We start from the raw sequence: 15,987 nt of genomic DNA, 5'->3' as shown, positions 1-15,987 counted from the left end.
AAATCAGAGAAAAGTATGTCTACTTAAATGCCTCTAGATTCATTTGTAGAAGATTTTCAAGGTGAGACATAAAATTATACTACCCAACTGAATGATATTACAGTAGAACTTTAAGAGATCATAGGTCCTAACCATTATTTGAAACTCAACAACAAAGTGATTTTGATTTGACTATTATTTATTTATTTGGAGACACAGAATGAAGAATTCTGTTATTGACCTTAAACTATTACTATTAATAACTCTAGTGTTCCACTCATAATGTATATTTAAAAATTCAGAAATTGGCAGAGATTAATAATAAAAACACAGATGTTACTCTTTATTTAGGGCAATGTCCTGTCAAAATCATCATCCCTTTTCACTTAATTAACAATGAAATCAGAAAGTATTTATGGAATAACCATTAGATGCTATTAAATGTACAAGAGTTGAATTGGAGTTTGCAGATTTGATGTCTAATATGCAGGAAACTGTTAATAATAATATAATATGTTATGTGAATAGGTTTTTAAATAGTGGTCCAAGAGTGAGTCTTTCCTACAAGTTCAAGGAGGATGGACAACATTAGGTCAGAGAGTGCACTTTGAATGATGGTAGGCTGTGGATTCCCTTATTTATGCCCTGAACATATTCTTGAAAGTAGTCTCTCCACTTCTATAAAACAAGTAAATTGTTTTTACTTTTTATGAAACAAAAACCAAAACTTCTTCACATAACTAATGTTTGCTTTAATGTAAATTATAAACTTATTTTTGTGTTCAGATTCTTTATTTATTTAGACACAAGTACAGTACAAGGGAAGTTACAATTTTTTCTTGTTACTATTAAATTGAAGAATTATCATTACAAGGAGAAATAGATTGTCAGGCTTATATGATATAAATGTTTAAATCATTACCCTTATGTGTACATAATTCTTTCATCCAAATGTTGCTTAAAACACAAAGAAAAAGGTGTATGAACCCCAATAGAGGAAACAAGTCCAATTCAGCTTATTCACATGAAACATAAAAATAGTCTGTCAAAGGTGCTCACAAGCTTAAAGGAATTATTTCTGTACGCTACATAGAGCCAGAGGTAAAAATGTTTCAATTTTTCTTACTATCAAGTATTTTCTAAGCATCCCCATTAGGAAATAAATGTACTTGATTTTCTGGGGAGGCAAAAACCAAGAATGTTATTATCATGGACCTTGTCCTTGAGGGTCTTGGCATATTTTTGAAAGATATACAAACAAAAAAGTAATAGCAATTTCAAAATAGGACATTTTCATGTTTTAGAAAATAGCATAAGTGATTATGACCATAGATGAGGGACTGAGTATAAAGGAAGGCTTTGTGTTATGATAAATCACATACAATTCCTGCTATTCCTGTTTCTTTCAGATTAGTGATTGACATAAAAAAAGGAGGGTTTAAATACAGCTCAGTGATAGCTGTATTTAAACTTGCAAGAGGCGAGGGACAAAAAAGGAAGAAAAAACAAGACAATGATACATGATATGTATAGCACACTTAAGCATCTTGATTACCCCAGAAAATCTACATGCTAGTAGATACATTATCACCTCATATGAATACATTTTGAATTATCTCAAAACATATTCCCTAAAAGGTAACTTACTCTACTTTCAACAATAAATTCAAGTGTGGATTGACTCACATTTGTTATACATTTTTAAAGATTAGAGTTTGGTTAATTTAGCTTCATCTAGTTCATTCAACTAGTTTTTCATAAAATATAGAGCTTCTCAGTAGAAAGTAAATTGCATGGTATTTACTGTAGGAATTAACTTTCAAATTAAAATGTGTGCTTGTTAACATAGTTCCTGACAGTCTACCGAGATTTGAGCTGTGTCTACATGATATGTAAAGAATCATTTCAGGGGGAAAAATATGTTAGGCAAGCTGGTTTCATATAACAATGTTTTGACTAAGCTTTTCACCCTGTACCCATTTTTTGGTATTATTTTAAAACATTAGGTCTTTATTTAGAAATAATCACTGAAAAATTTGACATTTCCCTGAGGTCAGTGGATTCAGTGAATTAATCTGTAATAAAGAGTAGGAGTTCTTTTTTGTCCTTAATTACATGAGCGAGTCATCTACATTGATGAAATTTATTTGCCTTCAACTTTCCTGATTTTCTCAATATTATTCCTGATTTTATATATATATATATATATATATATATCAATAAGCTCTGTATTCCTGTGTATCTGTGCACAGAAATTTAACCCAAAAGCAATAAAAAATATGGTTAAAAACACTTTTAGCAGCAAAGTGAGTGGTTATAATCATCTTCTGAAGAGCTGGATTCATCCACTGACTTTTTCTCTCTTCCTTCATTGTGACAGCGCATTAAAGTTTCATCTAAAATATTTGTGTTTTGTTTATGGTCCACTGAGAAAATAAATTCTTCCAGGAGCAAAAGACATGCTGGTGTAATGCTATCGAGAGATGTGAACCACCATAATATGTATTTAATAAATTGCCAATATAAAGTGGAATCACAACTATTTAAAATGGCAACATATTTATTCATTCTAGCACTAGGAAACAGAATACACTTGATCACATACACCCATCTTTACATTAGGTTCTCCCTTTCAGTCCAAGGAGTACATGGAAAGTGCAAGTAGCATTTCTCCTGAGGGCATTAGTCAGACAGGAAGATCAAAGATGGGACACTTTGCCTGAGCACATTAATAGAAACCACATTAACAGTTTAGCCATGAAGCACAGTACATCTGCACAAAGTGTCAGCCTAAGGGGGCAGAGCAAAGGTGTAATGTAAGGAAGACTGGGTACTACCAATAGTTTTGCTTTCTATAGTTTCAGTTACCTCCAGTCAAAGATGATCCAAAAATAAACAAGGAGAGAAATGAATTACAGTAGATGGGGTAGAGAGAGAAGATGTGAGGGAAGGGGAGGGGGGATAGTAGGGGATAGGAAAGGTAGCAGAATACAACAATTACTGATAGGGCATTATGTAAAATTGTGGATGTGTAACCGACGAGATTCTGCAATCTGCATTTGGGGTAAAATTGGGAGTTCATAACCCTCTTCAATCTAATGTATGAAATACGATATGTCAAGAGCTTTGTAATGTTGTGAACTACCAATAAAAAAAAAAGATGATCCAAAACTTTTAAATGTAAAACTCCACAAATAAATGATTCATAAGTATTAAATTGCACACCATGCTGAGTAGCATGACAAAAATCATGTACTATACCGCTGTGTCCTGCCCAGAGTGTGAATCATCCCTTTGTCCAGGTGTATCCATCCAATATACGCTACCTGCCTGTTAATCACATAGTAGCCCACTCAGTTACATGATTAATTGATGAGGCATCATAGTGTTTATGTTCAGGTAAATTTTATTTTACTTTTTAATGGCCCCAAAGTGCAAAAGTATTGATGTTTGCAATTCAGATATGTAAAAGAGAAGTCATAAAGTGCTCTCCTTAGGTGAAACGAGGTAAGTGTATCAGAGGCATGTATGTATAGGAAAAAGCATAGTACCTATAGAAAGAGTTCAGTACTATTCACAGTTTCAAATATCCACGAAGGGTCTTGGAAGGTATCTCTCATGAATAAGGAGACACAGGTGTACCTCTGCTCTCTTGGACTTGGGCACTATTCCATAAAAATTGACCAGACCATGTCTCAATGCAGAATTTCTTAGGCAAATGTATTTTAACATTTAAAAATATGTGTCTTGAAGTGATGCATAAATAAACTGAATGGACCTTGGTATTTATTACTACAAACATGTTTACATCCTCTCAGGTTTCATGAATGCTTGGGATACAGTTTGCACATTTCAGTGAGGGTAGAACACAATGTCCCACCTGAGGCTGATGAATTCAATGATAGGGGTAGCTTGAAAAGCAAAAGAATAGCTGGGGGTTGCTGAATGTTTGAGGAGTCAGAAAAGTTAAGGCTTACGTTGGAAGAGGGGAACATTAATTTTTTTAAAGGAGTACAATATTAATCTTACTTCATAATAATGCCCAGAAGCCACCTTGGACTAAGAGTTTTGTAACTCACACAGGGGATGGCGGGGGGAGGGACACTTAACCATGAATTTCCTAAGCTATGGTTCAGTGGATCCGTTTTCTTGATCTATTACACTGTTAATGTACTTTTAAAATGTTAATGTATTTTTAAAATCTACTCAGAACAGAATTTGTTTATTATTCAACCCCCAAATCATCTAACCCTAAATCACAGGGAATAGAACGGAACCTAACTGATATAATAGCAACATCTTTATTTCTTCAAGTCTTTTGAATCAATCTTCATTTTATTATTATCGTGTGAGTCTCGTAAATACTCCAAAATTATTTGTTCCTTATGCTCCCAAACTATTACCAGTATGCAGATAAGAATAATCCTTTTATTTGACCTATGGTACATATACACTCATCAAATACCACATATTAAATCATAGGCACATACCAAGTCTTGCTCTAACCTAGAAGACATCCTGATTTTACCAATGGCTGTTTTCATGGGAACTATGACTTGTTTTTAAAAATCAAGAAATTGTAAGAACAACATAGTAAACATTAATAATTTCTTTTCCTTGGTAAAGATAAGCCTAAATTAGTATAAGCCATAAGTATTTATTCATAACCACATCCAAAATATTTTTCCTAAATGAAGATATTCTGATATGAACTGCTAGTGACTGTCAAGCCCACTGATGTTGTAATGCATTTCTGAAACATAATCATCAAGCCTAAATACATCGTTAATTAATTAAAACAAATGCTGATATGAGTACGCAGATCAAAAGGAAAATGATCTTGATATATTGCTGTTCACTTTAGGCCTTCACCTTTTTTTGCAGAAATCTCCCAGAGATACTACAAAACCATCAGAGTCGGCTACATGCTAAAGCTTCTGGTTGAACTCCAACAGCCTGTGTAATATCCTGGATTATAAATCACTGTTACATTCTGTGCATCCATTTGTGTTGTTCATGTGAAGGACAAAGAAAAGTATGCTGAACAATATGTTTAGGGATGACTGATTAGAAAATATACATGATATTTTCAAAACAATGAGAAAATATTTTTAGCACTTCTCCATACAACATGTAGAAAGTTAGGGAAAATTATCATATTTAAAAATGAAGACCCCAAACAAAGGTGCCTACCTCTAATCATTCAGAAGTTCAGAAAAAAATTATGAAAAGCACTTTAAAAGTCTGAAAGTATGTTAAAATATAAAATATTATATTAGTAGTATTATATTGCTTTAAATGATGCAAGCTTGATTCTTTATTATTCATTTGAATGTATCTGTGCTTTAGTTTCCCACTTACCTCCCTGAATTTCAGTACTAATTTCTTCTTCTTTAAAATATATATGCATTAAATATACATTAAATATATGACTTTGATTTCTGTTGTTATTTTCATTATTACACATTATTGATAGGTTAGTCTATTTATTTCTTCTAGTGGATCCTGGACTTATACTTGAATTTTCAGAAACTGAGATTATTCAGTGAAGACTCTGGAAGACTGAGACCCTGTGTCTTTGCCACTGAATTCCTCTAAGTTTATCAAAAATGTTTGATGACAGTAAGAAACTCCACAATTTCCTGACTTTATTTTCCATGGAGTAAAATTTGAAAAATATTAGCTTTCACACAATAGTTGTCGCTCTCCTTTTGTTTTCTTGTTTTTTCACTCTTCTTGCAAGTTAGATCCTTTTTTTCTTTTACCTCTTTTCTTACTGTCTTTTCTTCTATCATCTTCCCTGACCCATTCCTTCTAACACACCTTTTCTCTTCTCTTTGGATTATTAAAATTCTATTTAGTTGCTAAAGTTTCTTACTGGTACCTGAAAAGAAACTATCCAGGAGTGCTCTTCCTGAGAACTTTCATAGTTCAAAATGATCCTCATTTGGTGTTTATGTGAGTGTGGTCCACATATAGGTAGAGGGGAAAGTTAAACATATAATCTTAGCCCATTAGAAGCTAGGGGCATCAATGACAGACAAATATGAATGACATAGACAAATCAAATTATTTTAACATGAAACCAAAGTTAAGTAAGAAATTCATAACATCCAAATAATAAAGTTATTCATCTGTAGCCAGTCAGTATGTATAGATATGAACTAATGGAGAGTGGGTACCATGTATTAAAATTCTCTATATCCTTCAAAACATAGCCCAGCTCTTCAGATACACCAGGCACTTACAAGGGGCTTGAGTGAACAACACAGATCATTAAATTGGTGACAACACCAAAAACATTAACTAAAATTACTTGAAACTATGATCCAGGGAATTAAAAAACCCAAAGGAATATGAATTCACACACAAAACACCTACCCCCCCAAAAAGAAATAAACATGAAACTGGAGATTTATACAAATACACAAAAGAAAAACCTATAAAGATATAAATACAGAAAAAAATTATTATTTTACAATTTCAGTTGGCAGGAAACAAAAAAAAATCAATAATTTTCCCTTATTTTCCCTAACCCAAGTTTCCAGGAATTGATTATAGTAAACATGTAACCTATGCATAGCTATGCAATTAATATTTATAGTGAGATATTGACTTATTATGTGTACTTGGATAGGTCATGTTATCTTACCTAAACCTCTGTGTCCCTGAAGTGACAAAACTCTGCCTTCTCATCCACCTCCTCTGCAATGATGCTCTGCAAATGAATGAGGTAATGTTTGGGAAATGTTAGCAGCTTGGAACAGAAACCCAATACACACATCTAAGATATTATTACTATTCCATATTTGAGCCTGGTATATTATTGCCTACGGTTTTAAATGAAAATTGCACGGTTTGAGTCCTTGAGTTCTGACCAAAATCTGGGTCAACCTAAGAGTAAGATTCTTTTTAATCTTAATATGAGGTTCTGTTCCTCTCCCTTGCACATGTAAGGGAAAACTAGGAAATAAACAAAGCACATAACTCAAGCTTTTAAAGAGAAAAATCTCTATCTGGATTTTTTTTTTTTCAATGAGGAGCCTGAACACTGTATTTCTCTGGAGGAATATTTTGGTTCAGGAAAGAGGGTAGTGCAAGCAGTGTGAGCGTGTGTGTGAGAGAGAGAGGGAGATCGCGCGCACGCGCGCGGGTGTGTGTGTGTGTGTGTGTGTGTGTGTGTGTGTGTGTATGTGAGAGAGAGAGAGAGAGAGAGAGAGAGAGAGAGTATGTGTGTGCTGTGCGTGCGCGCCCGCGGAGAGAGGGGCGGGGGAGGCGGATGAGGAGGATGAGATCATAGTTTCAGGATCCTCAGGAAACCCTGGTACTGGCAGCAGCCAGCCTCTGCTGTGCCCACATGACCCACAACTCTGGCAGCGGACCCGGCACTTCCAACATTATTAAATAATAAGAAAGCGGCTCCTACTCCATGTCCAAACCTCCCTACAGACCAATGGACACCTTCTAAGAGTTTGGCGAGTGGCAGATTGAGGCGCCCGTCCATTCCAAGGTGTGTGCTCGGCGATTTCTTCCTTGACAGCTCCGGAGTGGGGGAGGGCGCGGGGATAGAGGGGGTCGGTGTGCCAGGCGAGGAGTGGGCGCGGGGCCGGGCGCTGCGCGCTGCCCCGGGCCGCCGGCTGCCTTGGAGCCCGCCGCGGGGCGGGAGGTGCACATGACGCGCAGCCCCAGCTGCGCAGGGACCGCAGCCGCCCACGGCGCTGGGGCGCGGGCACAGGCGACTGGGCAGTAGAGCAAGGGCAGGCGCCGCGCACCGAGCAAAGTCAAGAGTGGAAGCCGGCGGAGAGTGCCCGCGGGGAAGGGATTCACCCGAACGCCCACTCGCGGGGTTCCCACCTGTGCGCGGGCGCTGGCCGCGGCGAGCGAGCGTGAAGCATGTGCCGGGCGCCGCAGCCAGGACTGCGGCGCGGCGCCTCCCCGGGCGGCGGGCGGCGCCTCGGGCCCACGGGGCGGCGGTAGCGGCTCCTGCAGGATGGCCAGCCCGGGGGCGCGGGGCCGCGCAGGTAAATCTCCGCCGCCCGCAATGGCCCCGACAGCGCAGCAACCCCTGGCTGCTGTCCGCCGCGGTGACGCTCCTGGGGTGGCGATGGCAGCCGACTCCCTCGTATCGCGGGTTGAGTTGTTTTGTTGGGTTTGTCCTCTTGGTGGTCCTCGTGGGCTGAGCTGCTGGGAGGTGGGGTGGCACCTCCATTAAGGATGACACTCACGTTGGGAACAGTCGGGGTGGTGGGGGCGTGTTGACCAGGGAATCCGCGATCTCTTCCAGCCCGCGGCGTCTGCGAGTGTTGCAATGCACCGCGGCGCGGGGCGGAGGGCTGAGTGGGAGTGGGCGATGGGGACCGGGGGCGGCGGGGCGGGTGGGCGCGGTGCTCGAGTGTCTTCAGCTTTTATAGCCTGTTGCCCATTTCGGAGTTTTGGGCTGGACCGAAGGCATTTATTCTGGTACCCAAAGAGTGAGGGGAAGAGAGGTGTCTGTCAGAAGACAGAAGCCAAAGAGAGAAGAGGGAGGCCAGGGTGCTGGGACTCAGTGGTACCATTACTCGTACTTGACAGTAAAACTTTGCCGTTTGGCTGGCTCGGGGCATGGCTTTGGAAACAGAAGTGCCAAGTGTGTGTGTATGGGGATATTAGATGTAAACTTTCAGTAAAGGATATCCCCGATTACTTCATTCTTACTCTTAAAAAAAAAAAGTTAAAGTTGACATTTACATTCACATTTTTCTTTTACCCGTCATGGCCACTTGATATTTAATGTGTTTGTTTCCTTTTAAAGAAAAAAGCTGTTATTGTTGTAGTATTCGTAGTTATTAACCCATTAAGTTCCATCTTCCCAGATGTGGGACACCTATAAAAAAAAGTAAGCAACAAATAAATATACCACTATGACAACTGCTGAAATAAGTGTTTCTAGAGTTCTATTCTTTTGAATGATTAGAGCATTTGAAAATGTAAATATGTTTCCACATATATGAATATGTGAAAAGGATTTAGAAGCTCTAGATTATGATTTCCAACCAACTTATTATGCACTCGTTGTCAATTTCATTGAAATATTGGCAACATTGAAATTTTGGAACTCAATGGGTTAATTTCTTTGGCAAAAATATGCCTTTTATTCTTGTCCTAAAGGTAGAAACTTTAGAACAAAATATCTCCCCACATGTTCCACAGTTCCAAGTGGTTTAGCTTTATTCATTTTCTTAACTCTTACAGCACCATGAGTGGGAGAAAATAAAGTGATCCACCTTTTATAAATGAGAAAAGTCCAGGCAGAGATGAATGAAGTAACATAGCCAAGGTCATACAGTTATTACTTGTTGGAAACCAGTTACCCTTTGGTGTGTCCTTTTACAATTCGCCCTACCTAAATTCTTCTATACTTTATATATTTTCCATCTCTTTTTATGAGCTGAACCTCTTAACTGACTACATGCTACACATTCAGGCCAATTAACTCTTTTTCCAATTTTAATATTATGATTATGGCAAAAACTCTTTGAGTAGTTTTCCTTTGCCACAATTTCCTACAATAATTATAGATTAAAGTCACATTGAGCAGCAAAGATGTTCAGCAGTTAACATTTATCAGCAAAATTTATTGTAAAATGGATGGCTGAAGCTACGTATTTGTTTACACTTAATTTTAAACTTCCTAAGTTATTAAAATCTATTCTTTGTTCAAAACACGACCCTCATTTCCTTCAGAACACTATTTTGCAGAATTTTTTTTAGCAAGTTTAATTATCATTAATTCAATCACTCTGACAAGAGTTCAGGCAGTTTTAAAAGAAGAATTATACAATTCTCTTTCAACTGTCAGTGATTAAAAAAATAGGGTATATTTTGAGGGCATTCATGTACATCATGTCTTTTAGTCAGTTTTATGTCCTTTCTGCAAAATTATGTAGCAATGAAGACTGAAACCACATTTTCTCATTAGTTCTAAGTTGAAATACATTTAACATCTCCTCTTGTTTTAAATGAACCATGATGTAAAGAAAGGTCTCACTAGGGTAAACTCTAACTTTACATATTTAGAAAATTACTCTTCATTTGAGCTTAACATGGTGTGTTCATAATGTTCATTTTATTGGACAGATGTCTCAAATCTTTTTTAAAAATATTTTTTAGTTGTCAACAGACCTTTATTTTATTTATTTATATGGATTGCTGAAAATTGAACCCAGTATCTCACACATTAGGCAAGTGCTCTACCACTGAGCCACAGCCCTGGCCATCTCAAGTCTTTGTTATTTTTTCAAGTGAACTTAATTGTGTCATCATATAATGAATTTCAAATTTATTTTGACGTTCATAAATTTCCTTTAATTCTTATCTTTCCATTTAATTAAACCCAATATACATAATTTTTCAAACCATATTTTCAACTTCATAGGAGATAAAAATCCAAATGAATGATCATAAACATGACCTGGAGGCATAAAAATAATTATCTTGCTCTTCAATGGTTAACTCCCTATGCCCCACCCTTGAACACATCTGAATTGTGTCCACATCTTTATTTGGGGATGCTAGTGGTCATGGTGATTATATACCATCAAGAACAAGTGTTTTTGATGTTAGAATTGAACTTGAATTTTCTCAATGTTGCATAAAATATTGTTATTTAATATTGTTATTAAATCCCATGATACATACATAGACCCTTTCTTAACTGACTCAAAACTGTTCCAGTTTTCTAGCTTCTGTTACTTATTTTAGAGACAGCATTTTCTTGCTACTTTGATCTCACATGGTGGTTCTGACCTGACTTTTTCCTTTCAAGTTCACCCTTCTGGTTTGGGGAGAACTATATCTTGTCTACCTCTGAAGAATCCATCAGTTCCAGACACTGGCCAGTGAACTGGCCATCAGGGTTGAGCAGAAAGGTGTGTGGCCTCCGATAGTTCAAAGGACAAGTTTTCACAAGATAATTATAAAAATAAGTGATTATTTTGAAGTTAATGTAAGTTTTCTGAACAAAAGGAAGGAATTCTATGAAAATATGTAATAGGAGATTGTAGATTAGACACTGAGGTCAGAACAGGATGCACAAAGTATGTGAAAAGTCACATATTTGTGGAGGAATGATGTGTGAGGAGGAGTTTGCCAAGTCTAGTCATCTTCCTAAACGCTTGAATGTTAATTTTCTGAATTATTTTCCGAGTCAGGGACAGGAGTCTCTCTCCAATTATCATTTAACTTCCCTATTCATCAGGAATCCTGCTATTTCCTCTGTATCCACCTGTACACCGGGGGAGGTTTATAACACTCCTTTCAATACTTTTTAAAGTACAGAGAGCATGTACTACTTTTTTCTGGTTGTCATCCAATTTTCAAAAAAGTTATTTATGTTTAATGAAAAATAGTCATTTTCTTTCTTTGCACTAGCAACTTTCAAAATTTTTAAATTGTAGGTTTGTGAATGTAAGGTATTTTGTTGTTGTTGTTAAGGCTGCAAAATGTCTCCAGCAGAATTTTAGTGGGTTTATTCTGTAGTCCCTAAGATTCTCTGAAGTGCCCAAGGGAAAAGAAGAGGTTTCAGAGTAAGAGGGATGAGGTTGAATATTGGATATGCTGAGGAGATGGGTATTAACAAGGTTAAGCAAATATAGTGACTAAATTTATTGGACACTGCTGTGTACTGGATATCATTGTATGGACTCTATCTGAATTCATTGATGTATAATTCACAATAGCCATATGAGGTTTGCCTGAATTATCAACATCTATTATCTTCTATTTTATAGCAGGAAGAACTGAAATAAAAGCATGACTATAACCATGACCATTGTCACATCCTTAGAGATGGGTTTTAAATTTATAGTACTATTGATGCACAATATCTGGTTCAAAAATTCACTTCTGCACCAAATTCTTATTATTGTTGAAAATCTTGACACCTCCTAACCTGATATTTTGATTCTTTTTCCTTAATAAAAATTTGTGAAAAAAATGGAACATGCTTTGTATCAATGCTTTTTGCCCCATGTTTTATAGACAAAAACATATAAAACAAGAAAAGAGATATGTGAATACCTGGACAAGGACTGGTGACTACTAGATTATGAGAAATTCCTAATTATATATGATATATTTTGCAGAAATGGTCATTTGAGTACCATTTTTAAAAATTAAAATTTTTAGGGCTGGGGATGTGGCTCATGCGGTAGTGCGCTCGCCTGGCATGCGTGTGCCGCCCGGGTTCGATCCTCAGCACCACATACCAACAAAGATGTTGTGTCTGCCGAAAACTAAAAAATAAATATTAAAATTCTCTCTCTTTAAAAAAATTAAAAATTTTAAAATGAACAGTAAACACATTTAGAATTCCAAATAACTAGAGAAATGTTTTGAATACTTACAGCTTCTATGACCTTTAATTAACTTAAGAATTTTAAGTTACTGTGTTACATTTTTCTGGTTTCTTTGTCTGGCGCATGCATTGAAAAGAGGATGTAGAGTCTAATCTCAACCTGATGATTTATCTTGACACAATTAGAAAGACGCTGCTAATTTTGACATTGGGATATTTTGACATGAATCAATGTAATTGTTACAATAAAAATTATGGAGGATAATTTGGTAGTTTTATATCTTGCAGATAATGTTAACTAAGTCGTATGGCACATTTCATTGACAAAGTGAAATACTGATGAGTTAACTGTGGTAATGCATTAAAAAACTTTGCTTAGTTTCTGATTATAAGTGTCAGTAATTTTTTTTTCTGTCTGAAAATGATGGGTAATGTACAGCGTATATGAGTAGTAATAATATTAACCTTGAATTCATCCATAGAACACATGTGCAAATGTGCACAGCTTTTCTTTGAAGTTCTTAGAATTGCTCATGGTGGCAAATATATTTTCAGTGACTCATATTTCCCTATGAGGAATGTGACACATCATTCTCTGTATGTTCAGCTTCACACAAAGCCTGACATCATAAAGTAGCTACTAAACTATCTTCCTGATTTTTTCATAAGCAAAAAGACACAAGACTTGATTTTTATTTGAGTTTTTTAGCATGTATCTGTTAGACTGGAAATGTCATTGAATGGACCCATGAGTGGTTTATTAACTTGCATTTATAATTTAATGTCACAGTGCAGTGTCCTATTGCAGAGTTTTGCATATTTAATGTAAATATAAAATGCATCAATCAGTTATAATAATTTAGGTTATGCTGTGGTAATAACTCTCAGTAACTGAAAAAGAAAACAATCTTTTTTTTCTTGCTAATGCTTTGCTCTCATCTTGGTCAATGAAAGATTCTATTCTGTACCTTGCTTATTCAGGGATCTAAGCTGGTAAAGCCTCTAGCATCCAGAACATCTCATCCTTTATCATGGCACACGAAATCATGGTTAATCACCACCAGTTCTTACAGTCTTCTGCAGGAACTGGCACTTCCCACTTCATACTTCATATTTCATATCTCCCATTTCATTTTCCAAAGCAAGTCACATGGCTACACTTCACCTAAAGATATAAGACAATATAATCGTATCACACATCCAGGTAGAAAAAAGTCAGCTACATTAGTAAAAAGACCTGATAATTGCAACATAAAATTAACAAACTTCTTAAATAGTTTTGTCACTAAAATATTACTTATTATTTAATGTAAAAGTACCAACATCTGTGTTCTAGAACTCAGAATAAGAAAGTTTCTTCTTTCAAAAAGCCAAAAGCAAGGAAATCAGAGGCTAAACTTATGAAATTGATACTATCAACTTTTTCTGGCAGGAATTTTATTTAGTTAAAGAATGATGATAAAAAACTATGGTTTATTTTGAGTGAATGCATAAAGACGTCTATTTGATAGCAAGTGTGAGCTAAGAATAGTGCAAGACCTATACACAGCACCCAATCTCTGTTTTCTGAACAGATTTGATATAATTGACATGGTGTAGAAATCAGAACAGCTATGTGGGTATGATTTTGTCACTTGACCAGTATTGGAAAAAAATATCATTTGTGCTGTCATGTATTGTAAAAAGGAATACGGATAAACAGACGAATCATACTATGTGTTTGTTTTATTTTGTCAAACATAATCTCCATAGTTAGATTGTTGCCAATCCATGTTTTTAATTGTTTTTATTTTGATATAATTGGACATTGGCAGTTTTAAGAAATAAAAAAGAGAGATCCCATGGTACTTTTACCCATTTTTCTTCAATCTGTCAGCATTCTGGAAAAATTATAGTACAATGTTGCAACCAGGGCATTGGCAGTGATACAGTGAAAAACAAATTCCATTTTCATAAGGATAACTCCTGTTGCTCTTTTTTGGACATAACAACTCTGCCCTAGCCACCTCTGCCCCTTTAACTTCTTGCAATCACTAATCTCTTCTCCATTTCCACGCTTATGCCATTTCAAGAATGTTACACAAATGAAATCACATAGTATGTAAGATTTGGGCATTGATTTTGCATTTGGTGTAATTCTCTGGAGATAATTAAGTGGTTGCGTGTCTCAATACTTGATTATTTTTTGTTTTTGAATAGTAATTTGTGATATAAATGTTCCATAGTTTATTTTGTCATTCACCTGGATGACATCTGGACTTTTCTCCCAGTTTTTGGATACTATAACAAAAATGTACATGAACATTCATGTGAATATTTTTGTCTGAATGTAATTATTAATTTAATTAGGATAAATTTGCAAGAATTACATGTGTATTTCTATCCGAAATTGCCAAAGAGTTTTCCAGAGTATGCTGTTTTACCTTCTTATCAACAGTGGATGAGAGATTAAGTTTCTCTATATCTTCACCAGCATTTAGTGTTATTGCTATGTTTCACTTTAGCTATCTTTATAATTCTGTAGTAATATTTCATCAGGACTTTAGTATTAATTTCCTTAGCAGGTAATGCTATTGAACATTTTTTTTCATGTGTTAATGTGTCATTTGTGTATTTCACTTGAAGAAATATCACTTCGTGTTTTTAGGGCATTTTATATTTGGATTGGATTATTACATTTTGTGTGTTCTGATATGTTCTAAATAACAGTCATTTGTCATATATGTGATTTACATTGGAAATATTTGTTTCAATATGTTTCTATGTTCCTTGTTCTTTTCTGTTATAACCCTTAGCCAGCATCACACAATCTGTAGCAATATAATAAATCTTGAAATCATATAGACTGATTCCTTCTAGTTTATTCTTCTTTTTCAAAATGATTTTAGTTATTCTTGTTCCCTTGCTTTTCTGCACAAATTTTAGGATGATTTTTCCTATACTGACAAAAATTTTGAATGGAATTTTGAAAGGAATTATGTTAAATTTACATAGCAATTTGAAGAGAATTGATATTTAATCCATAAATGTGGTATGTCTCTCCATTTATTAAGATTATTTTTGTTAATTTTTATCAGTAGTATGATTTTTCAAGATGCAGATCCTGTACATGTCTTCCTAGATTTATATCTAACTGATTTTTTGAGCATTTCTAAGTATAATGTATTTTTTTCAGTGTTTGGGTATGTTAGCTTTTCATTGCTGTAACAAAATACCTGACAAGAACAACTTAGAGCAGGAAAAGTTTAATCTGGCTCACAGTTTCAGGTTTCAGTCCATTGTTGGCCAGCTCCATTGCTCTGGACCTGAGGTGAGGCAAAGCATCATAGTGGAAGGGAGGGGCAGAGAAACAGAAAGTGAGTGATAAATAGAAACAAGATTTTGTCCCTAAGGGTGTATCCCCAGTGACCTGTTTACTTTAGCCATAACCCACCTGCTCCAGTTACCACCCAGTAGTCCATTCAATTTATTAGTTCATCAATGACTTAATCCATTCATGAGAGTATAGCTCTCATTATGGCTTAAAACCCCACCTCTGAGCCTTGAGGCATTAGAGATCATGATTTCAACACATGAACTTTTGGAGTGACATTATAGATTCAAATTGTAACCTAAGGCATTCAAATGACTCATGTACTTTTGCCTTATATCTTGAGAACTTGTTGAATTCACTT

The 15,987-nt window shown here is 35.8% G+C and overlaps 1 protein-coding gene across 5 annotated transcripts in view; it reads left to right on the top strand.

The window, feature by feature from the left end:
* The first annotated feature begins 7,349 nt into the window (after positions 1-7,349).
* Positions 7,350-15,987, top strand: part of Dtna (dystrobrevin alpha) — a 348,780-nt gene continuing 340,142 nt past the window's right edge. The window contains exon 1 of one of the 5 annotated variants that reach the window (XM_078030189.1): positions 7,350-7,489. The gene's annotated coding sequence lies outside the window, so the exon portion shown is untranslated. Of the gene's footprint in view, positions 7,490-7,890; positions 8,001-15,987 lie in introns of those variants that run through there. The other 4 variants (XM_078030188.1, XM_078030194.1, XM_078030190.1 and 1 more) reach the window with 4 other exon arrangements.

This window comes from Ictidomys tridecemlineatus, chromosome 13 (genome assembly GCF_052094955.1).
Source record: "Ictidomys tridecemlineatus isolate mIctTri1 chromosome 13, mIctTri1.hap1, whole genome shotgun sequence".
NCBI lineage: Eukaryota > Metazoa > Chordata > Mammalia > Rodentia > Sciuridae > Ictidomys > Ictidomys tridecemlineatus.
This window is presented reverse-complemented; position numbering and strand designations above follow the sequence as displayed.